Here is a 26,865-nt window from a genome sequence, read left to right as displayed (position 1 = left end):
GGCTAAGGTTAGCCAAGCCTCTTTTACTTCATTGGTTAGAGTCCTCGTTCCTTGCTACCTACGACTGGGGCTTCTGACAAGCACCATTTACATCGAGCTCGCCCTGCGCTGCTATTTACTTTGAGACCTGATTAGTATGGGTCGTCTATTGTCACAAAAAAAAAAAAAAGAGAGGAAGAAATCCCGGATAGAATAGCCAAAAAAAATAAAATAATATATATATATTTTTTTTAGACGGGGAAAAAAAAGCGCACGTGAAATAAATAAACAGGCTGGCGAAGCGCAGCGTCTCCGGCTGAACCCCGGAAAGTTTGCCGGCGGATTGTTAGGAGCCCTTATCTTAATTATTAATGCTTATACCCAGCACCGTCCCCTCCGCCCGCCAGTCACACACAGAGTTGCGGGGAGAGTCGCTGCGGTGTGTCCGCGCCGCCTCCGTTCTCGCCACCGGCCCGGGAAGGGGAAAAGTAACGGTCGCGAGAAAAATAAAGAAATGGTTATTTATTGCACAAACGTACGGACGTGAGAGCAATTGCAGGGAAAAGGAGGTGGGTTTCAATGCAATGTGTAAGTTCGGATGTGGAACTGGAGAAATGTGCCATTTTGTAAAAGAAATGCTTGCTTTTAAAACAGATCCTTATCACTTCCGACATATTTAGCTGTAAGGATTATTACTAAAATCAAGTGAAAGTTGTCACCGGATTGTATGAGGGAATCTGATTGTAACTGTACGTAGTTACTGAATCCTGTGCTTTCCAAACCTAAAACAACTGGGTCCGGGTGCCATCTAGCGTACAGTACACAATCTCAGGGTACAGTACTGTATAATTTATTGTGATTATATATTCTTCCAAACCTTTTAAAGAAATATCTCCTCACGTTCAGCTTCGCGTTTCGGTTTAATTTTCTATTCGCTACGTATTTCAGTGCGTTAATTATACAGTTTAATTGCAACAAATGTTTTATGATTGCACACTTTCCTTAAGCAATGTAAACATCCAGAACAAGCAGCGTGTTTGCAGAAGGCTCTATAAAAGGCACAGCAGTAATAATCACATCCTTGTGATATTGGTGCGCTTTTATCATTATTGCATCGTCGGTGTACTTTATTTTTTTTTTAAATAGCTCGTCAGCGACGAAACAAAAAATCTATCATGGGAAGCAGGAAAACAAAACACTTAGCCTACATACTGTATATGCTGTGTAGTTTTATTATTTTTTTCGAGAAACGTTGAAGTGCGGGAGAGCTCCTGAAGTTTTATTTATTTATGTACAAATCGCAGAGGTAGAACAATGCATTGCAGTGCGCTCCCATTGTACAATGCACAGCTAGTGGAAAGGAAAAGGGTGTTATTCACTCTGCAACAGTGGTCGTTTTCCTCTCCTCTCACCAGCGTACCAAATACACTGTCCATGGCTTCTGCTTAGTGAAAAGGTGAAACGAATAAGATTAAACCAGACAAAGGGAAAGTTCTGTAAGTGTATCATCAAGATTTTACTCTACAGATTGGGACGAGAGAGAGAGAGGAGGGCGCATAAGAGACGACGGGAGAAGGATAACGCGAAAACGCTGAGGCGACTGAGGAAAAGTGGACAGTAGGACACTAAAGAAAGGCGCAGACTGTACTTCCAGAAGAGTGGACAGCAGCCGATGCACCTGAAAACTCATTTCAGCCCGGCAAGTATGTGCGTTTTGTTGATTTTATTTCAATTCAAACACGTGAGACAGTTTTATAAGAAATCACGATTCAGCAGAGCACTACCTTAGCCAATACATATGAACAAAACCGTCTCTGTATGAATGTATAGGCAGTCCTAGCTCTATCAATAGGCCTATATCTATATCTATATACACGCCTTTGTGTTGTTGTTTATTGCTCTAGATCTTTATCTGCTCTTATTTGTCCACTATTTCTGCCATTAGAGCGCACAGAGCAGGAAAGAGCTATATTTTCCAACTTGTAAGCTTCTCACCTGCGTTGTTTGTTGTTTGATCATATAATGAAAAGATCGATAGCCGCGTGTTTGTTTAAACTGTCGTGTCAACGGACCACAGGACAGCAATAAGATCGACTTGGTCGGAGAAAAAAAAAAAGCGGAGACGATCAGGCAAAGCCCAGCTGACAAACGCTGGCTGACTTTCGCAACCTGCATTCTTCTAATTTCAAAGCACGATTCTTACAGTCGACTGTAAACGATCGTACAGGCGTAAATGGCGCAAAGCTTTGCACTAATTCTGTGACTGCTGCTATTTCCATTCCTCTCGAATTCGACCCCGAACAGAGTCGCAAGGGTAGCGCAGCCAAGAGTATTGCCAAGTGACTGTCACTAACCGGTCGTTTTGCTCATCTTTTCAGCCTCTAGGTACATGAGAACAGTAAACACATTTCCACAGGACACTTCCAATATATATATATATTAACTTTCTTTCTGTCTCCCTCATAAACGCTTAATCCGCTGCTGAGAAAAGTTGTGTACTGAGGAAAACTCGTAAAGCGGCCTGAGACGGAAATCTCTTTAGCAGGGACCCGAATTATTTACCTCAATTTGAAATTTACTGCTTTGAATGCATCCCTTTAAACGCGTGTAACACAGCAGCAAATTCTATGTCAAGTACCAGAGTGTGAGAAAAGAGACTACATGACATTTTATAATGTAACTCCGCAGGAAATAAAAGTATTTCATTAAAAAATAATATCCATCACGGCAACACATTTACCTGTAACCACACACGACATACAAGTATACTCGTATACTACAAGTATAAATGCTTCATTGACCGAATAAGTATGCACAGCGTTTATCTCAAAGTTGTGTGACTTACTCCGATCTCAATTAAAGAGGCAGCGTAAACACAACAAAAGAAAGTATAGTCCATATTTCCAGCCAAAAACGTGACGCCAGCATCAGGGAACAGGCTAATAATAATAATAATAATAATAATAATAATAATAATAATAATAATAATAATAAAACAATCAGTTACAAAACAGTTTTATACATAGAGTAACGCGCACGATCAGCTATACCTCTATAATCAGAGTCCTGAATTATGTAAAGGATGTTCAAGCAATAATTCAAATAAAATGCACATGAGTTCCAGCTTACTACTTCTGTGCTGACATGCACACGTTTAGTGGGTGGTTACAACAATGCAAACAGTTCTTTCTTTTTCTGAAACTATATATTTTTTTTCACTGTCTGCTTCGGTACTTTAATGACCTGTCCCTTTTTGCGTTCTGTTTTGGTTTTCGTTTGGTGATCTAGTTGTCACACGCTAAATTAAAAGGGATCTATCAAATCGCTGGACCATTTAGGTTAAAATTAACGTCGGCTTTTATTGCTTTACACGACTCTTAAAGGCCTCTGTCGAGGAGACACCTGTAAAAACACGTCTTATGTTTCTCTACCACGAGAAAGAGTTACAAATGACCAAGACAGCCGATCTCATGTACATTGTCTTCGCCTTCCCATGTCTGTTTACATCTGCTTTGAACTGCTCGGCCAATTTGCACGCGTAGGACTTGGGTGATGTTTGAAATAAAACCATTTAACCGCATCTTTCGCTTAAGATCCACGATTTCTCGCGCAAAATAACGCTGCAAATACGATTTGTTGCTCTAACCGAAAACATGTATTTGAAAAACATGACAGGACTCCTAGATTTCGCTCACCAGCCGGCAGCACGAGGTGTTATTTTCGGTAGAAGGAATGCAGGAAAGAGACGGCCAGCAATCAAGTAGTGAGAAAAAAAAAGTAGACAATGTTTCTGAGTTTGCACCATTTCAACGCTGTTAATTTAAAATTCACTTTAAAACTTGTGTTCGCTTTTACTATGCGAGACAAGTGATATATGGAAGTTAAACACTAATGGTGTAGTCTGCAGCCTTTGATATATACACAATATATAAAAAAACGATTCCTATTATTGGATACGAACTCCTAAGATAGAATCAATTAGCCAGAAATAAATACAACTCATCATCAAAACCTGACAGATCTAGTTTAAGAGATGTGCAAAATGAATTATGCTTTATGTAGGGAAAACTTTAAACTTCTATATAAATATTTTATATCCAAACAGAATTTAAAATTAAATCTAAAAATACTCCACGCGTCTTTGATTCTAAACGGATCCTTCGAAACACATAAAATGACTTGTATTAACTTTTAATGCGGATTTGATCTGAAACACTTTAATTATGCATAACACATAAATGTTATCTTTTCCATATATTTAACTTTTTTAAGCTTATCAGAACAAAGGGGAATTTTATCTTGTTGGGTCTGATAAATTATTTTCCGATGCCCTGAGATATTAGAGGCATTAAGATAACCGGCAACACTGCAATTTTTTCGAAACACAAGCTGTGCGCAACTTTAATGTGTGCGAGTTTTTTCGCGAGCTCTTTTGCTTTGAGCCTCTGGAAGTTGAATGAGAAGAGGAGGGGGCTTTTGTCCGACTTGATCCCTGGCTTTTTCGGGGGCTCAGATTGGTGTGAAAGGAACGACAAGGTCACTTGAAATCTCCTTTTATCCGATGCCTTTTCTCTCTGGATCAGCAACTTTCAATAGACATAATCTAATCGCTCTTAATGGAAAGGGTATTCGTGAGAAATGGGAAAAAATATCTTTAAGCGAGAACCGCATCACTATATACTGCCATATTTAACACACGCAGCCCGAATTGTCACATTGCAAAGTAAGTTCAAATCGCCACAAATAAAAAAAATATATAGAGCAGTCTCGCATTCCTTAAATCTTCAGGATTTTAATACTTAAACACCAACGTACCACAGTAAGTACGAATGCATCATCCACAAGCATACAACACGTTCCAGAGAGCATAAGAATTTTTTGTGTGATAAAAACTACGTACCCCAGGCGTGCTTTCATAGACATGTGCAATATCACCTTTCATCGCAAACTGAAAAATCAGTATTTGTGAATTTTAATGGAAAAGTTCGAAATTAAATCACACCATTTCAATTAACGGCACAATCAGTGACTCAAGGTGTTTGTTAAGATCCCCCATACAAGTACAGCTTGTATATATTACTCACATCTATGTTTACCAAAATCTAAAATACCTCTTGACAAACACACCACACTTATATGTAGTTACTGTTCTAACATGCAAGAGCGGAGAATGAACATCATATGTGTTTCTAACTTAAAACGAAACTCTTTCTCAACAGTATAAAACCACCTTATTTGTGTGAGCTTGACATTAGATGTAAATGCTTTAACTGAATACTTTGTCACCCAGGTTACGCATTCAGACTGCAAATATTACTTTTTCCCCCCTTCTTGAACAGAGCCACTAAACTTAGAGCTGCTACAACTTACAGCGGAAACATTTTTCTTCTCTTAAATATCGAAAGTGACAGGTAAAACAAAGATAATCTGAGTCACACGGGATACCTATCTAAACATCATATAATTAACGCTTAACTCGTGCCTCTAATTAGTCTGATCCAGTAATCAACAATAGAATTAATTAATATCCCTATACCTGGACAAAGTAAAGTTAATTTAAAAACAGATAAGTGGAGACGTTCTTCTGTTTTTATGAGCTTTATTACGTCTACAAGAATGTATACCTATATGCAAGGAAGGGTAGAAACCAGTCACTAGTCTGGTTTCGGACTGGTTAGACTTAGCAAGACTAATTGCTCACAATGAAGCCAGAGCGACTTTTTCAATTAGCTTGTGGTTGGAGTTTAGTTAGAAGGACTGTCAGTTTATGCAATGGGTAATTGCTTTATTGCTCACAAAACCATCATCTATTTAGAACATATGTGCTAATTACTTTGAATGGTCTACGAAACAGAGTCCATAAATCTATTAGCACTTCAACGTCCAGAGTCTAACAGTTTCTACTGTAAATTTTGCCTTAAACCCTAAACATTTGACTTATGAAACATGGTGTGCTGTCAGTAAAATAAATCGGCCGCCGTTTCTCGATAGCCCTATCATTTTGTATCAATGTTAAATGTTAAATTGTCATGTTAAATCACAAGACAAATGAAACTAAAAAGCACATCTAAATTTGACACAGTTAACCGTGAGTAAAGTGCTCTATTTTCTCTTCTTTCTTTTAAATACCAGTTCTTCAAGAAGTTCCCTGTTGCTTAGGTACAGTTAAGCACAATTCTGTATTTTAGAGACTCACAAATAAAAGGCGCGTTTCACACCTAAAAATAAACAGAAATATGTCTCGTTTCGGTACACCACCGTAGCTCAGTGCAAAAGCCATTAAACCGCTAATAAATGATATATTATGGTGAATATATTTCTCAGCAATTAATCTGTATAAACTAAACAGGCAGTCAATTTTGACAAAACGACTAAATACACAATTATTTAAACAAGACTTTTAGCAGCGACGAGAATGGATATAAAACGACACTGATCTCCATTTCACCAGAACATTTTGAAACCAATACATTCTCTACTACTTGGCGTATTTCAAAAGCATTTTTTGTTATTATTTGTCTGCTATGAAAGGAGAGGAACAGAGAGTTATTAAGTCTCCTCGTCACTTTGTCCCAGGTAAGGTCTGTGACCAGTCAGCAATGCGCTCTGAAAGATGCAAGGTGATATTCTTCACTGCGTCAAATAACCGGTGTAGGTGGTGATTGCAGAAGACTTACACGAATTCAAAATGAATAAAACTGAATAAAAAGTTTGTTAAGACGCCGTTTTTTAAAAACAGAAACGTGTTAATACTTGTATTGGAGGCATTGCTGTTAGTAGCAACCTTTTTGATGTAAAGTTTATATATTTTAATGCAGAACACACGGGGCCAAAGTGTTATATTTTATTACCCTACCATGTTCATGTTCGCTTTAGTCGATTCTACGTGCGGATAACCTTTCATCCATTAGGCCTATTATCTGGATAGAAATTGTAGACAGACAAACGTGTTCCAAGCGACAAAGACCCAACAAGTTTATCTCCTGAACATATTTCCAATCCATGCTTAACGTACTTCTTATTACATTATCTTATTACAGTAATACATACGCATGAAAAAAAAAAACACGTTTTAACGCGATATTTTTAAAAATCATGTCTGCTTTTTTAAATTCTGGACTCCTTTTTCATTTTGCGTGTAACCAGCGACGGATTTATGAATAAACCGATTCGACTGCAACTTGACAGATCACACGGATATAAACTCAAACCATTTTCTTGATAAGAATATTTAGTCGCACCTACTGTACGAAGAAGGAAAGAAATTCTCAGTGCACCGATTAGCGATCTGAAGATAATAGAGCTCTTTCGCTTCAGCTTTGCACAGGATGCGAAGACAAATTTTCCCGTCCCGAATTTCCTCTGATTACAACAATATTTATTTGTAATACACTGTCTTTTTTACTTCAACAGAAAGCAGGTGTGTGATTTCACCTCAGTAAGAACGAACTCAAGGAACTAACCTAATGTGCATCAAGGTAAATCTTAAATTACACATGTAAGAGCTCACCCAGTCAATAATAACATTAAAAATAACAGGAATAATAACGATGATGATGCATATAGTAAGTATCCTAATGTACTCGCAAGTGTGCTTCACTGTGAAAGTGACCATCTGGGAGAAATTGTATTTGTATATTTGTATTGAAAAATAGGCGGCCAATTGCTGCTAAGGCTAAAGAGAATGTGATAATTCGTTATCGGAGATAAAGTCTATTTATTGGTGAAGTCGACTAGTTAAAAACTAGGTGGAGGATGAACACCTATCCCCGCATTACAGACCCACTAAAACACTAAAACACTAAAACAGGCCTCTACCATAGTAGAGACGGAAAAGCTTTAACAGGGCCACAGTCAAGCCATTCAGAAACAGGTAATTGTGATAGCCGTGGGCCCTTAGAGCGAAGGTTGGGTGTCTTGAGTAACTTGGATTGGGTTACTGTACAAGTGCCCGATATCACCTTAGTCTTCTTCAGTGGCGAAGACTCTTCATTTCCTTCATTTCTTTACCTGGTGTCTTAAGAAGAAAAGCTTCAGATAACTTTCACAGGGGACTACTGATCCTGAAGTTAAAAAAAAAGCGTCGGGATACTCGTGCGAACTGCTTGGAATCCTGTCGAGGTAATTTACACTGTGAAAGTTTAACAAGTAGGGCTGTTCCTGTTTATTTAAGTGTGTTCGACTGATAGAACGTGAGGTAGGAGCAGGTCGTAATTGGACTCTGTGTGCAGGCTGCCTTCACAATTTGTCATCATTGAGGTCAAACTAAGGAAAACACTTCATGGAAATACAGAACGCGGAGTTCTCATGTAACTGCGTAACCATTTCCTTGTGATATCATCGCAATTCAGAACGACCTCGACAGGTTAAAACCCCCCAAAGTATTTTCATCTTTTTGTAAGGCTTATTTGGAGTTTGTGGGTGACTATTAAATTACGTACCCCTAAGGGCAAAAAGTCTCACGTTTCGACCGACCCCCAAATACTCCCAATTTTCTGTAGACCGTTAGAAGGATTTTCTCAAAGAAAATCAATCACCTTCTGTACACCTTGATCCGTCGTGGTAATAGAGCCCTCTGTTACAATCCATGTAGACCACTTTCTCAGAAGAAAAAGACAGAAGAAAAAGGCACGCGGAATGCTTAAGGTTCGCAGTTTTTTCGATGCTAATGTTAGGCGGTGGCCAGGATGGATTTTAATGTCAGCTGTCTTCTTCTATTGCAACAACACACAGAATGTGGTATTTTGTCAAAAGAAAACAGCCAAACATAACGGAATACTTTGAACTCCAGTGCAGGTAATAAAAAGCATAAATGGAAAATTATTTTTTTACTCTTTGGACATAACGCGTCTTAATACGGTACAAAGCAACTAACGGAAGCGCAATCATGAGAAATTAGCAAGTGTTTAGGTATATTGAGCTGTTTGGTGCCTAATTAAAATCTGCTAATCCTGCTGGAGCTCCACAGACTGCTCTATTTTCTTCGTCAAATTGAAATCACGCTTTTAGTCTCGAACTGAACTCCGCATTGCACACCACAAGTATCCTTACAAGCGAAACAAGCGAGTACAATCGGTCTCTTATAAATGAAACGCAATGAGTAACAAGACTTATTGTTCCTACCTGTGTCCATGAAGAAAAATGCGTTTATTGGAATACCTAAAATGGAGACACAAACTCCCGTCAAATACAAGTACTGAAGGTAATCTCTGCTAATGCTCCCAATATAAGGTGTCATTAAGCACTCAGTATATGCATTATACTAGTAAGCCAAAGCGGAGAGCAGTAGCTATTGAAGTACTGCAAGTAAATGAAGTGTAGATGTGGCTTTACTGACTAAGTAACTCCCGCCCCTCATAAATAAATAGTTTTAATACCTTAAAGCATAATTAGATCATAAACATAAACCGAAACATTACAACTGTCTATAATCGTGCACTCTAGTGTTTTATTATAACGTGGTTCATGTGTAATGTAGCTTCTACAACACTGTTTGTAACAGGGTTACAGGTTGCAACTACCAAACAATAAAGGTTCTCTTCTAAACTTCTAATCCCCCGAGTCGAAAGTCATAATGGTGTCTGTTTGGAGTGGGGTGACGGTGTTTGAACGTAATTGCATTTTATATATTTAATTTAATTGACAGTTTTTATGAAGCACTGTAATGAAGTTCAACAAAGTGTATTCCACGCACGGCAGTTTGCATTAGAAGGCCTCTCCTTCAGAGCACTCTGACCGGGTTGATCATGTCATTGACATGCATGAATGTCTGATTACCTTGTCACATGATGCCGAAAGCAGACAAGAGGAAGGTTCCCCAGATTCCTTTTTGACATGGCTTTCACATTCCCTGTGTAAGTTACACCAATTCATCTAACATTTAAACATCTCTCACTTGGGCTCATAAAGTCTACGCATACATGGGTACCCGTGCACACAGTGTGGATGTCTGGAAGGGTGAGCGTGAGTGTGTGTATTTATGTGCTGTAAATGTGCGTCACATGCATCAGCGTGACACCCAGAAACGCGACTGTCTTCTGCGGATGCGCCGCAGCTGTTACAATGGAGTCTCCTTCATGTTTCCCAGAGCCCTGTGACTCAGCCCTTTCGGGGCAGACATGCCACCTTGTGCTGAACAAGCGTCTCTCCCCCTGCCTGTGTGGCAGGCAGAACACTGGCTGAAGCAGTCGAGCTCTGCCCCACGGGCCCTGTGTTCCTCAGTGTCATCTGCACGACTTTGGACAACCGAAAACAGGCAAGCAGCTCGTCTATATGAAGATATATCATGTTTGGATTCTTGGTACAGGGGGTGGCGGAGTTGAGGTGTTTCTAAATAAACAGGCCGAGAAGAGGTTCCACTGCGCACATTGGAGAAGAGGAGTGCTTTGTCTTCGACTTGCCCTGCCCATTCACATTTCAAACCCGTGAGCATCATGGCAAATTAATGCTGTGTGATGTGTTCATAATAATTTTGTAAAACTAAATAGAATAATCACTAATACAACTACTCCTGCTGCTACTACTGTGGACAATGACAAAGACAACAACAGTAGCAACATAATATAATATAATATAATATAATATAATATAATATAATATAATATAATATAATAATAATAAAGTGCAAATCCTAAAATATAATTCTTGATAAGCACAGAATAACTTTGACAACCACTATGCTTCCTACTGGTGTAATAATACCCCCCTAAGAAAAGTCTGTGCTAAAAAGCTTTTTAAAGCCTCGTCATGTGATTTATTATGGCCAAGCACAACAGCGGTATTATCAGGTTCTTGCTTTGTATCTCAAACACACTTCGTAACTATCTTGTAGGGTTAGACTGGAAGGAATCCCTGCCGGAGGGCCAATGCCACTGGCCTGAGTGAGTTACTGCCTTCGCCCCAGTTTTAGAAACGTGACCAAACGCACAGTAGCACCCGGTGGAGGGCACTTGATGCAATGCTGTCCATGCAACCCTCTGCAGCTGTAGCATGTACAGGCCGTGATGTAAGTATGTTTAAGATGGCTGTTCATGTTAGCACTGGGCAGGGGGTGAAATGAAGCTTCATGCATCTTGATTCTGACAGTTGTGCTGGGGGTACTTCCCTAATCCTCAGCACCTTGTCAAACCTCTCCCAGCTGTGTGTGTGTGTGTGTGTGAGAGAGAGAGAGAGAGAGAGAAGCTGTTGTACCTCCGTGAAGGAAGATTTCTTCGGAATTCCTGAAAGGATGTTGCATGAGTGTACAGGAAGAAGCTTCAGACCTTGCGTGTCGCGTATGTCGAATTTGAGGAACGCTGGCCAGTACTCCGGGAGTATAATGGCATACCTTGTGACCACGAGTTTGTGGTTTATTATTTTTGGGACAGGCTGTGTTAAGAAGCTTCGCACGTTTGACTAGCTAATTGAATTTAACTTGTAGGAGGAAGATTTCCACGGTGCCTTTTTCCTGTTATTTTGGAGGCGTCAGGTCCTCAGGTCCTCCAGCTCTGGAATACTCGGAGTCTGGAACTCCACTGCAGGCTGCAGGCCTGACATGAAGCACCGATTCTAGACTGGCCTCTAGTTCTTCTAGGGTTTCGCCTTCTGACCTTGGTTGTTTCCCATCCTTGTAGGGCAGGCGGTTCATAAAGTTAATCTGAGGTTCGTGCAGATGAAGGCGAGGTGGTTGTGAGATCAGATTATATCATACAAATTTGGGAGAGCAGTCTGTAGAAAGGGATACTGCTCTTGACTATCTCTGTTACAAGTACAATAATACCGGGCACACACAGTGCTGGAAGTTAGCGTCTCATCGTCATTTTAGTACAATACAAATACATAACTGATACATAACTAACAGACTTTTGTCTTAAAGTCCTCAAGATAAATTCAGATTTTGATCAGGTTTGATTATTTGATAGCATGGCTCAGTTTGAGGCTTTTTTCCTTCCAGAGCCTTAAATTATTTTGTAGGAATGTCTTTAATAAGGTGTGGATTTTGAATCCCGCAGGTGCGAATGAAGTGAGTTAAAAAGGGAGGTCAGTTAAGTTGTCACGAAAAACAGAGCAGCCTGACTTTGGCACATCACCTCTGTTTCACAAACTGTCCTGAGAGTCTTGATTTGGTCTCATAGATGGAAATTCACAGAAGACGGAGACTGGTCTTTTCACCAGTAGATAACCGCTATATGTATCTATCTGAGGGTGAAGCAATAATAAACAAAACAATATTTTACTCACTGCCAGTACAGACGCTACGAATACTAACCAAAATAATCCTAAATCAAGATACATAATCGTACAGGAATGATATTTTCTTGTTCGGAAAGAAGGATTTTAGAGCTCTTGAGTCAGATGAAGCTGAAATGGTGAAAGTTGTGTGTGTGTGGGCTATTTCACCAAAGCGCGCAGAGGCTGCTCTGATGAGCTGTCTTCTTCCCAGCACTGCGCACAGCAGGAACTGCAGGAACCTGCGACATGTGCACCAAGGCCATCTAAATACTCCAGATATGCTGTTTCAGAGAAGGTAGTGCACCCTTTTCCGAAGTCGTAAAAATTAATCGGTGGAACGCTGCACCGAGTTTAGCCCGTGTCTTGTTAAGAAAACTCCACATGCTTACATAGCCATTTTTCATTTCAACTTTGACCTCTAACCTCTGTGACCTGGACATGAGGACAATAACATCAACGTGGACCCCTTTGTTCTTCTTTACGATTGGATGCCTTAGAGCCTAAAACCTTTTTTTTTATTAACAAAAGGAGTATAAACTTAAAATATTTTAACCATTAAGAGATAAAAAGAGGTTTAATGTAGAGGAATTTCATATTGTTTCATTTATAAGGATTTTCCACTATTGTATGTGCCTTCGTTGGTGTCACTACTTAGTTTGTCTTTCACCATGTTAAAAGCACACAGTAAAACTATACACAAGTATGTAATGTATGACACCACCCACTGTCCTTGTTCAGTGCTTTGTATTGTAAGGAACAATACGGTCACACACTGGATCAGCTTCCTATCTTTGGTAAAACCTCTGTCACTCTGTCTGGAGTGGAAGAGGGGATCTGCCGGCTGTGTCTAGTGCTGGAACTGTAAAGGTGTGTTTAGTGATACGTCAACACATCAAGACAGTGGTATTTTGCTGCACTTCAGTGGATGAACGCTATTTTATTACATGTAGGAATACAATGGGATTTTTACAGAAGGACAGTGCTGTATCATTTTTAAAAGTGAAATATTTTGATTGTCTCATTTATCGTGGGGAATGTTTTGATACGTGCAAAGTTACTTACAGTCATTCATTCAGTTGAATTCCATTTTCACAGCCAAGTTCTCAGGTGCAACAGTGGCCTGGAGAGCAGCCTTTCACACAGGGAGACGTTTAGTGGAGCAGAGTGAATGAGGTGCCTAGCTCTAGAGGGCAGCTGCAGTGCCCCACCCCAGATCGAACCCGTGACCCTGCGAGTCTGAAGCCCTTACCACTCCTCCACACTGCTGCAATAATGAACACGCCTGCACGTAACAGGTTTGTTAAACATGATCTAGTGTCCTGTCTTGCCCACTTTTCTGTACCATTAATGAAAGGTAAAGTCTTTCAGTGTCATGTTCCAAGGCAGCCATGTGAAGTGTATATACTGTATGATATTTATATATCATAAAGAAACAAGATATAGGATCTTCTCAATTTTTTAAAATTTCCGGGCCACAAAACTTTGAGAGATCGAGGGTCTGATTTAAGTTGGCGGTGGGGTGTTTTAGGCCTCTGTCTGTCTGTCATTCCCAGACACACTCAAGAAACATAAATAAAATCTGTCCTGTGGTGAGTTTAAACTTTCAATATCTATTTAAAATTTAAATAATCTAGAGACGTTTTCTTTGGGACAACAAAAACATGTTATTTGTCTTGTGGCAGATCAACTCAAATCAAAAAGGATTTGATGTTTCATGAAGATGTGTTGGGCTTTCGCCTTTCTTTAATAACTACTTTGAATGGCTCCTTAGTTTTCTTGCAGGCTGTCTTGTATTGAGCCTGATTTATAAATGCGTTGGCACAGACGTGTGGCTTATGACTCAAACCTGTGTTCCATCACAACCCAGCTGCCAGATCTCTCGTTACAGGAGCAGTGCTAACTACTGGCGTCTTGCTTGTTAAATGTGGGTTTGCATTTTCCCCGTGCAAACTCAACATCAAATATAGAGTTTGCTATTAGTAGGACAAACGTTTGATCAAATCTAGGCCTTATTAGAAAAATAAATGGGACAAGAATACACTTCCAACTAGGAAAGAGCCCCAGTTTGGATTCTGGTAGTTTACATAAACAGCGCCTCTTAAAAAATCTACTTTAAACAATTACAGGATGACTTTGAAGGTGTTTTGCTCTTGTGCAAAATTTATTTCACCCCTTCTATATGCTTCTAAGGGCCAGCTAATTTTCCAAGTGGAATAACATTTTTTTTCTATAATTTACTATAAAATAGTGTCACATTTGTGTCCTTTAACTGTTAAAATTCTTCCAGAAAATGGGGAGTATATTCATTTGTGAAGCCAAAACAATAAATAAAATTGTGAAATTCACCTCTGTTAATATTTAATTTTGGGAATAATTAATATAAGCTTTATGGTCAGTTACAGTTCTGCTAGAAAGAAAACCAGATCATAACTGACTTAGATTGATATATCCGTTTGTGTGATTCCATATCTTTGATTATCTAGGATTTGAAAAAAAAAATCCAGAATTTTAATAACTACAGCTTGTCTGAAAATCTGTCATAGTTAATTTGAGATTTCTCGCCTATATGTATTGTATATTGAGTGAATTGGGATTTTCTCTTTGTCCTCATCAAAGCTCCTGTTTTTTAACAATATTTAATACCACTACACAAAAAACACTCTAGCATACTGTTCCATACTCCCACAACACTTTGTGCAAAGAAGTGGCATCTGTTCTTAGTTTAAAATGCAACTGCGTGTATCTCCTGCTTGTGATTGTTGATTAAGGTTTCACTGTTGGTTCTGAAGTTGGGTTTGTCAGTGTTTCTAAGGCTTTTGGATATTCAAATCAAGTCACTCGATAGATAAAACAAAACTCTACTATACTAGATTTTAAATGTACCAAGCAATATTAATTTAACAGCTCCAGACATATGTATTAGGATACAGAGTGAGAATCTTAATAAAAAAATCCCTTTAAATTAAAACAAGTGCCAACATACTACAGTGTGATATCTGTTTCATAAATACTCCCATTTGACGTAGTGCTAAAAAACAACTGGTTTTGTTTTCTATCGTGCATCAGTAATATGTGGAATAATTGCATGAATATTATTTCCAGCTGTCTTTCAATATGAAGTAACCATTTAATATGAATCACCTTATTCACACGCAACTCTTCTTTATAAGATAGGCTTCCTTTTTGTGTTTTTGAGGGGTCAGGTGGTTTGAAAGACGTTTGAACCTTGGGCAGTGTCCTCGGTGCAGTCTCCTTAAGTAGTGAGCAGCTGTGTTCAGTGCTAGCTCAACCCTCTGCTGCCTGGCTCATTTACAGTGGGTCGCTGTGGGCTAAGAGGAGAGGAGAGGGCACAGGATCTTATTCTGAGCTGTGTGAGCTCAGCTTGGATGAGTAGTAATTGTTAAAAACTCAATTTAAGGTCTCGGTGGCATTTTGTACTTGCAGTAGAATAATAATTATGGAGGCACAGTGGCGCAGTGGTCAGCATCGCTGGCTCGCTGGCGCCCTGGGTTCATTTCCTGTGGTGCTGTCTGTGTGGAGTCTGCATGTTCTTCTTGTGCTCACGTGGGTTTCCTCCAGATGCTCTGGTCTCCTCCCACAGTTCAAAGATATACTGGTATATCTAATTGGCTTCTGAGAAAACTGGCCCAGGTGTGTGTGTGTCTTTCTGTGCCTTGCGATGCCTGGTACCCAGGTTGTGTCCTGCCTTGCGCCCTTTGCTTGTTGGGAAAGGCTCCCTGGATTGGGTAGATGGAGACTATTCATTACCTAGGACTTCAGACTTTCAGACACTTGAGCTTAATTGAGCCCCATAGCATATAATGCCTTATTTTTCAGGAAAGCAATAATAATAATAATAATAATAATAATAATAATAATAATAATAATAATAATAATAATAATAATAATAATAATAATCCTTCTGTCCTCAGTTTTAAAAGTGCTTCAATGAAGTTTCCGGTTGCATCCTTTGGTTTAATTTTCATTGCTGAAGGGAGACACTCCGTCCATCACTGAGGTCCAGTGGAATTGAACCACTGGGGTTATCACCTCTACCTCTGCTCCTAGGGACAGGGCCCTGGGTTCTCTGATACCACAGGTAGTCAGGAATTTGATTTATAGTCTTACCCCTAAGCCACAACGCCTGCAGCTCAGTGTCACCAAGCAGGGAGATTGGTTTGGGCCTCCTGGTTCAGGGGAGGAGTGATGCCCACATGGTCCATCAAGACCTCAGCAAGCAGTCTGGATTTCCTTATTAATCCCTTCCAAGTACTGACCTGGCCCAGTCCTGCCCAACTTCTGATATCTGACAAGACCGGGACATACGGTGAAGACACTGCTGTTAGAAGGAAACCTGTTTTATTTCTTTCTCTCCAGCAATTTTCCAAACTCACTTCGTACAGTTTTCTAACAACAAGGATAATCATATTTTAAGCCCTTCTAATTTCTCTAAAGTGTTTCCCAAGTATTAGTAGTTCACAAATACTTGCTCTGCCTGCAGGTCAGTTCTACTCTAATAATTATGTTAAATAATATACCAGGGAGTTTTTAGAAATTATTTCCTATGCTAAAGGATGCATTTGAAGGAAAATTAAAAAAAGATAAGGTGAGAAGAAACTTTCAAACTACTGCAAAGATAGAGCAGGTCTGCAAGATCGCACTCCTTCAGGGATTCTTTGAGATGCCCCTGGCCCTGCACAACAGCCTAGTTAAACTGAAACTGATTGAATTAACCTCTTGCTTACAGATTCCATATCTGTTGTTAAATTTTGCATTTTCAGATTTTTTAATTTGGGTTTGTTGTATTGTGTATCTGTAACTGCTTTGAGGTATGGGTTCATTTAAAACTGAATACAGGAACCAGTTGTTTAGCAAAAGAGTTACGGGAGTGTGGAACAAGTTACTGAGCTGTGTCATCGAAGCCGATAGCTGATAGGATCTTAAACTTCTTAATAAGATCCTTGGATCAAGGAGCTGCTAAAAATGTGCTAAACATGCTAATTGTGATACATGGCCCCACATTTCTATCCTTTCTTATGTTCCTTTCCTGAAGTGTGTCTGTAATATTGTTTGAAACTAAGATGTTGGTCCTACGATCCAAGTCTCTTATATAAATGTTTCTATGAACATGAAAATGAAAACTCAAATGTGATGTAAATCTATGCCATGTTTTGGTCTTAACATGAAGGTAATTAGCACAGAAACTCCCACAGGGATTTCTCGAAAGGTAGTATTTGCAGAAGAGACCTTGCCTTCACTTTGTACCACGCTCCTGTCCCTGTCATGCCTTTGAAGGGACGGAGAGCAGGTGTCCTTGTTTATCTGTGCATTGTCCACTTTTGTTCTGGAAAAGTTCCTGCTGTGCCGTCGTCACTCCTGCGGGAGTGACTAATGGAAAAAAAAATGAGACTCTTTTTCTCCAGAAAGAACACCCCCGTGAAATATTAGCATCTCGCAATTTCAGATTTAACATCCCGTCACAGAAGCTTATCGAGACATTTCAGGGCTAAACCTTCACACCCCCAGTGGACTTTCAGTTTTCACAGCCCAGCAGCGGGCCTGGGAGGCAACGAGACAGGCTTTTCTAAAAACAAAACACGCCACTGTAAGGAATCGGCGAGAGTCCGGTTTTGTGCGATTTTGCGTGAATGCTCTATCAAATTCCCCTTGACAGACTGGTGTCCTGTCCAGGGTGTATCCCGCCTTGCCCTCGGATAGGCTCCAGCTCCGCCTGTGACCCTGAATCGGAAGAGACGTTTAGAAAACGGATGGATGGAATATTCTATTACAGGTCTCCCTCTTGGTAAATTGCAACTGCATTTGCACAAATGCTGTATGTATGTATGTGGTGTGGGTTCACAATTTATAAGCCAGTACTAAACGGTACAATTTGAATCTAATTCTTGAGAGCCATGACAGGTGTAATTTGTATGGCCAAAATCTAGAGTTACTGCAGTAAGCCTGCCAGGAGTGGTTCACAAGTGGTTTAACAGGACGGGGGAACTGCTCTCTCTGCATAGTGGCTTCACTACGGTGTCAGTGTATTAGTTTAGGAGTATCGGAAAGTATCGGAGGTCAGTATGATGCACTTACACTCCTGCTTCAGGTCAGTTCTTAGCTGGGGTTTGATGGCTGTTGACCACATGCCTGAGCTGACCTCTGACTGGCTGAGGTCAGTTCCGGCAGGAGCAGAAGCCGAGATCCTGGTCGGGATCCTTTTTTAAAGGTTCGCTCTCACCTTCTGGCAGGAGGGGAGGGAATGTAGTCTTCATCCTCGAACGCCTCTTCACAGTGAAGCTACCTCCCAAAACATATCCGGGGAGAATGACGATGATCCACATGACTCACAGTGTGGATCCTGAGGGCACGGTTTTATGTTGGTGGTCTGTGCCAAGAAGACAGTACAGAAGAGGCAGAAATATAATAACGGCTATTTTAGCTCGAGACGCCCGAGTTTGCGAAACATTTCGTGAAAGGCCATCCCGAACAACAGCGAGGAGAGGCGTTCTCAGTTTGGTGGGGGCACTCACTGGGGCTATGTGATGTTGACTACGGGGGCAGTGTTTCCTCCTCAGAGCCCCTGAAGCCGAGGCTGCAGCCTCTGTATCATAGTCCTGGGGAATCTGTGTTTGTCTCTAAAGATAACTAGTGAGACGGTGAGCCGCATGTCCCATTACTGGAACAAGGCAGCTAACTGCACTGCTTATGTTGTCCCACAGCTCAGCATGATTTATTTATGGCTTTCCACAGAAGGATCCCCTTCCCCCTGCTGGTTGCCTGTTCATTGCCTTTTTAAATACGTATGTATTCGCCACGGACAGAGCACCGGCCGGCGGCTTGTTGAAGAGACAGAAGCTGACACGGGGAAGAGGCTGCGCAGTAACCTGATCCCGCAGGATGTGTCACAACATTCTGTTCGGGGCTCTCAAATGCTTTCTTTGATTTGCTCCAGGGAGCATAAAAAAGAGACCAGCTTAACTTCCCATTCGCTTGAGCCCTCTTCATTTTTCTTTGCGGAGCCCAAGACGGCGGATGGATTTTGCGACAAACATTTTCTTGAACTTTAAAACGGTCTTTGAAGAGAAGAGCCGATGGCCGCGGGGGTTGCACTCTTGTGTGGGTGTGTGGCTTGCCCTGTCATAACTGGACTTTTACAAGGATCTGAGTTTAATTGTGCTAACAAAGAGCGCTGCTGAAGTTTCTAGCATGCTGATGCTAGCTCAGTTGTGACAAGATGTTCCCCTGAAAATGTCTGCAAAGCTCAGACCAATTTCCACACAGTAACTGAAGCTACTGCGCTCTGTGGAGACATGTGGCCAGACATTTGGATCTATAAACGTTTATGAATCTATTACTGGGCTGCGACAATGGAACCATGTGAGACGGACAGCTGCAGTACATGGTGCACAGGAAAGCCTCCGAAATGAGTTGCTCCACAATGCACTCTCTCCTGTGGTAGCTCAGCCCCACTTTAACCAGTATTAATAAGTTCAGAGTAAATGATCAAGACCACTAAAGCACTGCCGAAGAAGAAAACATTACAGCTGTGCATCGTGTCCGCCAATTAGCACAACATATCGCATGCGAAACACTGCTCGCAATAACCATTTTTTTTTCCTTCTCCAGGACCATCAGCTGTAATATATCCTCTCCAAATCAACTGATTCCTCAGTATTTTCCCACTGTTGGTGTAAGTTGTTGTCTGTTCTTCCCCCAGGGCCCTTTCTCTCTGCCTGCTCCCTGATTTGGTGTATAAAAGCCGCTCTGAATGATGGATTACTGTGTCATTGCAGCCTGCGAAGGATTAATTTGTTTCATTGATTTCTCTTTAGGCAGAATGCCAGCATTCTCTGCTTCCCACCTTTCCAGGAGACTTCCAGCGGTAATAGACGGTAATGGTCTAAGACAAATCAACCCGTTCTTGTAAAAATAGCACCAAGTGACTCTGGCTCTTAGAACACTCCTAGATGCTTGTTTTATTCCCACAACCACAACGGCATTAACAAATAAAACGTGTAGCCAGATCTCTCAGACAGGGTTCTGCGGCCAGAATCCATTCCCTGCACAGGAAGAGTACGGAATGCCTCCTTTAAATGTCTTCCCTGCTATTGCACTGTTGAGCTATTTTATTTGCACTGCAGTTACCCTATTAAAAAAAGATGGCATTTAACTATGTGTGTACTGCTGTGTTTGGCAATGTGGGAATCTCCTTGCATTACCAATATGCAGACATAATTACTCAGTTTATGAATATGCATGTACTTATAATTAACTGAAATCTTAAAAGAACAAAAAAGGCAATGGACTATCAAAAATAGGTTAACTTTAACCTGATTAAATATCCTACTCCATATTTCACACTATACTTTTCAACTCTGAAGCATCAAACCAATTTCTCCCTGTCATTGGTAAACTTTCATATGTTCTTATGTGCTGACAAAATTCTCCTCTTTCAGTAAAGACCTTCTAAAAATTGTAATGGCATACCACAACATGATAACTCAATAAACTACTTGTATCCTGCATTTAGCATTGAGGGTTAAAAACAGATATTTAAGTTTTTTAATTTGAAAATGAAAGCTGGAAAAAATGAAGAGCAAAGCTAAATGAAGGTCATTTTCTTCCAGTGTTATCCTGCAGTAGGCTCCTGGAAGATATACAAATCATAATGCAGACATTTGCTTCATGGGTGGGTAACTTTGAAAAAATACAAAAAATGTAATCTTTTTTGTATCTTTACAAAAATAATTAGGGATACAGCTGGAATATCCCGTGATGCCCTCATGTCGGCTGACACGCACTGGAATAGGAAGGAGAGAGAGTGGGCTTTCTTCAAATCTGTCAGCGCTATTTTAATCTGTTCCTGTGGGGGACTAGGCCTGGAAGGTCTCTCTGTGTGAATGCGTGCATGTGAGTGTGCAAGAGTGTGGGTGTCTGCGCGAGAGAGTGTGCTCGTGTGTGTGTGCAAGGGTGTTTGTGTCTTTGTAAGTGCAAGGTGTTGCGCTTACAAAAACACGTTTGCGCTTCGCACGAGTGCGATATTGTGTGTTGGCATGTGTGCAGGACTGTGTGTTTGTGCTTGTGCAGGAGTGTGTATTTGTGTGTGTAAGAGGGTGTGAATGTGTAGAGCTAAACCACTCCCTGTTTTTTGAAGATTCTGTTTGGAGTGAACAGCAATTAATTTCATGGAAACACGATGATCTATGGTGACTTCCCAGTGTCCTGTACAGGTAAGTGTTTGTCTAGCAAATACGCACAATATTACATACAGCTTTGAAAACAATTTATTTTGTTTTCCTGGTGTTGTCCTCCATACGCATTACAGTAAATAAAGTGTCCTCTTACCTTTAGAGTTCAGAGTTTGTATACACAGCATATTTTTTAATGTCACACTTCGTATTCCCTTGCTTTGCTTATTAAACAGAATAAGACCCACCTTTCCAGTCACCTGTGCGTTAAAACGGAGCTTCAGCCCTTCACAATTACAGGCATTCCAAGGTGTCCACCAACGCAGGAGCTGAATGCAATCTGCAGAGAAGGCATTTCTGAAACCTAACCTGACACAACCTGCCATGTTGACAGACTCAGGAATTCAGTCTTAAGTACCTCCAATCCAACATCATTTAGAATCCCTGTATTAATTGAAACTTGGAATGAATAATGGCTTTTCTTCGTACTTGACACTACATCTGTACATGCAGGCATAGCTCTTCAAACAACCCATCCTTCCTTCTGCTAAATCGTCTTCAAAAGCTTTGCCTTTAACATGAAAAAAATCTTCAAGGCAAATATTTACAGAAGGCAATTTCGCAATGATAGTGCTTGCGCTCTCAGTTTCTTGGTTATGATGTAAGCATTTTAAAAAATGTATTCTCTAATGCCCTTATTTCCTTAAGTGTTTTCCCAAAGGTTAGTCATTATGTAATTTTGCCATCATAGTTATTGTTAAATATAATTGTTTGTACTTCAAGTAGATTTAGATTCTGTTATTGAAAGCCTCACATTTATAGTATAATGTGAGATAGAAAGATTGCTGTTTTTAGCTTTTTCGCTTCAGCTCATTTCCAAGCAAAGGGCAAAGCTTCAAATCCTATCACATCTCCCGGCACAGAGTGGGATTATTGTAGACGATTAGAATATGAAATCTTAATTCAGTTGCAAGGAAAACAATATACACATTTTTCAAGCGTATCGTATTTCTATCCCGTAAAGGTTCAAACCATTTTTATCCAGAAATACAGATATACGCATTATTTTTCTAAGTCAAGGAAGATCGTTTAGGACTACCTGACCCTTCAGCTGAAACCCCACTGCTAAGGCTGAGTATGATCAGTATCACTGTGAACCAAAGGAAATGCCCACACTCTGGAAATGAAAATAGCTACTCCCAAACAACCCTTTTCTATGTCAAACTAAATAATTTACAGCTCAGAAAAGTGGTGATATGACTCCATTTTCTGTTAATCATACATCTTGGCAGCCGTGTGATGTTTTTGACTATAAGGCTCTGGGTTCATTTCTTGTGTGAGGTGCAGATTATGTAGCCTTTATCAGGGTGCTTCACTCATATCTGCTCCAGCAAAACTTAAACGGGTCTCGCAGTTGTCATTGCAAATGAAAATATGTTTTTAACTGACTGCTCAAGTGAATTAAATTTAAAAATGAAGTACCAAATAAAGTAATAATAAAGAACTCTCTCACTCAGTATCCTCCTCTTTTCTAAAAACACGGGGGTATATAATAGTTCAAATGAAGGCAGGGGCAGAATGAGATGAAATGTATACCTTGTAAAGTCACCTACATTTCAAATTAAGCTTGAAAATGAGGATGAGCTATTTTCTCATTAAAGGTCATTTGTAATCAAGTTAGTTTAATGTTCCCACAAATCTACGTGTGTGAGGTTTGAAAGACACAACATTTTTCAACCCCAAAGCACACACAAACCAAAGCCGAGGGGAGGAGTTCTGAAATGTCATACCTGACAAGCAAAACCAGCCATATTTGGGATGAAGATATCTATCATCTCGTGGTGAAAATTCAGCCCCAATCAAGATCATTTTCCTTCTAGTAAACCCAAACAGTGGTTGAAATGACCAGGCAATCCTGTTTCAGGGAGAAAATGTCAAAGGTCATAGAAGGTCTATAAAATATTTGCAGTGACTATCAATAATTCTGACACCCAGACTAATACAGTACAGAATTGTAAGAAGATGCAGATGCCCCTAGCATTCATCTGCTGTATGTGGATGACCAAAAGGCTAAAGGCCATTGGGCAGTTTGTGTTTTTTAGTGCATGTGAAAGGTCAAAGGGCACGATCTTTAAACTTCTGACTAAAGTCATTGCTTAGGATGGTTTTGCAGTTATATAAAATGGTATTTTTGTAATTGGAAAAATACATCTCTAGGTGGACTGAAAAATCACCTTAAATTTCAAAGCTGTATCAGGCAGCATAGTAGACTAATTCAAGAATGACACTGCTTTTACTATTTTTTTATAATTCTATGTGATCAAAGGATTTCAACATCTACCATATGACAAGGGTACTGTTACTGTACCTAAGTGTTCCTACACTACAAAAGCCTTTAGAGACTATTAAATATGAATGGGCAAGGTCATGCAGGTCATAGCATGCATTTAGCATCAGTGACCAATGCCAAATGCAGAGGTCAAAGTGGAATTCGTTGAGCTCCAGCGTAAGATGGAATACAGAGAGCGTATGCATTGTAATGCCACTGATTTATGGCTGTAGATAAGAGTGTGGAAGGGAAGAAAACACTTTTCTTTTTCAACTGCTGTCAGCTTCTGTAAACTCTCTACTTACTCATATCAATCAACCTGTCATATTGAATCACCGCAGTATGCTTTTGGCAGGGATTAAAAAGCTTTGTCTGTGTTTCTCCCTTTGCAAGACATGACTTTCATTGTACGGGTTTTGTCTCTGTGAATTATCCCTTTTATTATCCCGTTGTATCCCTAAAGGTACAACATTACCGTTGGGAAGCATTGCAGCCACACATGTGAGAGATGAGTAAAGTTTTCATCCGTGTAAACCAACTCAAACTGAGCGACCGCTAAGACCTTCTTCCTTTTATGAATCAAGATAATTAGGAAAGCAAAACATCGCAATGTGGATGTCAACAGGTGGATTGTGGAAAGGTTTGGCTTAGATCTGGAGGTATTTCCTTCTTTTGATTTGAGCTCTAGTGAAGGAATGTGTCTTTCTTTTTTTACTTACTTTCCATTTGTACTTTTCCTTAGTTTTGACGTGTCGTTTGATTGAATGTTGTAGAGGGGTGTGACTGAGTGATTGAATGTCGCAGGTCTTGAACTTCTTGAACAACGGCCCACTTTGGAGGAAGTTCCCAGGACATGCCTCCAGGTGATCCAAGACATTTAGAATGTTTTTTTACTGTCAGTCTCATACCTGTTCCAGCAAAAAGTAATAAAATACCTATTTTTTTAGTTTTAATTACTTTGTTAACTCTACTGCCTGTAGTTTCCCAAACCTTTCTGAACCTTTTCCACTGGGACACAGGAAAGAGCACTCTTGTGCAGAGCCATTTCAACAATGTTCTGCTCAGCAATTACACCCCAGATACAGGGCGAATAAACAACACCTCATGTGGAATGATGATGCAAAAACAATTTAGACAAAGGCTCTTTTCCAATGCCAGTCCCCCGACAGGCACTGATGGCATAACATGGGAGACAAAAGTGACATTGCTGCTTAATCTTAAACAAGAATATATTATAAAGGGCTTAATGATCAGTCTTTCCCCCTGCGCAAATATGAAAAGTCCATCCATTATCAGGATGTTGCCTCTTCAGATGGGGGTGACCGGAATCTGTACTGGAAAAAGGATGCAGACAATACCGCTCTCCCTCTGTAAAGGGTGTCTGCCTGTTGCAGGGCACAGAGAAAGGGGCAATTTAGAATATCCCATCAAGTCTTTCCATGTATCTTAGGGAAGCAAGGGAAAAAAAGGAGCACCTGGAAAACCAAAAACTTGCAAACACAGGGGTAACATGCAAACTCCACACAGATAGATCTCATAGATCAGGATTGAACAGAGGATATTGAAGCAGGCGAGATGCCTGTGAACCAGCACAGCAGCTCTCCACCACCACGTTGCTGTGAATGTCTAAAGTACTTAAGATCTGAAAATACATTCATGAGGTTTTGACCATTCTTTTCACTTTTGTGCTCCGTCAAAAAGCTAGAAATCAAAAAGAAAAAGGAAGCTTGCAAATGAATGTATTCCTGATGTTCTTTTAATCAATTCTTTTTTTCTCCAGTGAACTGAAGAAAATGTCAGGAAAAAAATTGAGTATGGTCCGATAATGAGTTCTATAAAAATAATTTTAATTGGAAAAAACTTCTTGTAACAAAATAGATGTTTTACGTCTGTCTATGCTGAAATTCACTCTATATTTCAGGCTTGTGGGAGTATAGAACAAGCCACCCAGCCATGTTGTTGAAGCCCATTCAATGGTTTGTTTTGAAAAGGCTGGGTTAGATCCTCAAATTAACTAGGTACTAACACCTAAGCAAATTAGACCTTCTTATATTCTTACTTTGTAATTCCTGCTTCAGCACCTTCTGTAGTTCTGACACTTAAATCCAAAAATCAAATTCTGAAATATGAAACAAATTCTATAGGCAGTTATTAGAGAAAAACCACGTAAGCACTTAAAACAAGTGCAGTGTAACAGCGTTTGTAAGACCGACAAAATAAAAACAGGATACAACAACGATGGTACCGCACATTTTCAACCCTTCATCTGTGCAGCTGAGCTGAAGTCATTCCAAAATAAATGCATGAAACAGAACTTCATTATGAGGGAACCCACATCATTCACCAGCCTCCTGGTGCTGAAAGGCACATTGAGAAATTACGTCACCAGCTGAATTAAGGGAGAACCTTAGGGAAGCCAGATTGTTCAACCTCCGAGTGGTAGTTAGCTGGGACGCCCTGCCTAACACTCCTACTGCCCTGAACAGTGCCCTGGCTGTAATTCACGACCTCAATTGAGCACGTCATCCGCCAAAGCACACTTCTTCCCAACAGTTTTCCAGTCACCATACTGGAGCAAGGATTCATCCATTTCCCAAACCACTCCAGCGCTCTGCGGGGGAGCAGCGAGTGTGAAGTGCGATGCAGCCCGGACTGGACGGCAGACACCCAGACACAAATACACACACTCACACAAGGGCCAATGTTTTCTTTTTTCGGAAGCCAGTTAACCTACCTCCAGATTTGTGGGAATGTGGGAGGAAACTGTAGTCCCCAGGGGAAACCCACACAAACACAGGAAGAACATAAAGACTCTTCACAGCCAGCAGAGAGGAGTTGGACCCGGGGCCCCAGCAATGCGAGGAAACGATGCCAAACACTGCGTCACCGTCCCACCCTGTACTGCGGCATTGCTTTAGAAACTCTGGTCCAGGGGGAAAAGCGCCTCCTACTGGTCCACCAACACAACTACAAAAGCAACCAGGTTTTCTGCTGAGGTTTCCCATCCCAGGACTGACCGGGACCAGCCTTTTGTCAGCCTGAGAACGTTAAGAGACCACATTTTCTTGTGATTCACGTTTAACCATTAGGAGGGAGTGCTTGACCGGTAAGTCTGTGTCATGTTTTGGTTTTATAAAGCAATGACTGAATAAAGACTTC

General features: G+C 40.4%; 1 long non-coding RNA gene across 3 annotated transcripts; it reads left to right on the top strand.

Annotated features, from left to right (window-relative positions):
* Window positions 1–65: 65 nt before the first annotated feature.
* On the top strand, window positions 66–26,865 carry LOC107079054 (uncharacterized). 3 transcript variants are annotated; one of them, XR_011189124.1, is made up of 7 exons: window positions 66–548; window positions 1,507–1,682; window positions 10,067–10,234; window positions 10,811–10,984; window positions 13,285–13,484; window positions 20,022–21,419; window positions 21,614–26,865. It is a non-coding gene; the product is annotated as an uncharacterized lncRNA (long non-coding RNA). The 3 variants fall into 3 exon arrangements; XR_011189122.1 differs by lacking the exon at window positions 21,614–26,865 and adding an exon at window positions 12,401–12,484 and having other exon boundaries at window positions 72–548; window positions 20,022–20,714; XR_011189123.1 differs by lacking the exon at window positions 21,614–26,865 and adding an exon at window positions 7,393–7,457 and having other exon boundaries at window positions 72–548; window positions 20,022–20,714.

Source organism: Lepisosteus oculatus, chromosome 3 (assembly GCF_040954835.1).
Source record: "Lepisosteus oculatus isolate fLepOcu1 chromosome 3, fLepOcu1.hap2, whole genome shotgun sequence".
Classification (NCBI taxonomy): Eukaryota; Metazoa; Chordata; class Actinopteri; order Semionotiformes; family Lepisosteidae; genus Lepisosteus; species Lepisosteus oculatus.
The sequence above is the reverse complement of the archived record's forward strand: the minus strand, read 5'-3'. Positions and strand labels throughout refer to the sequence as shown.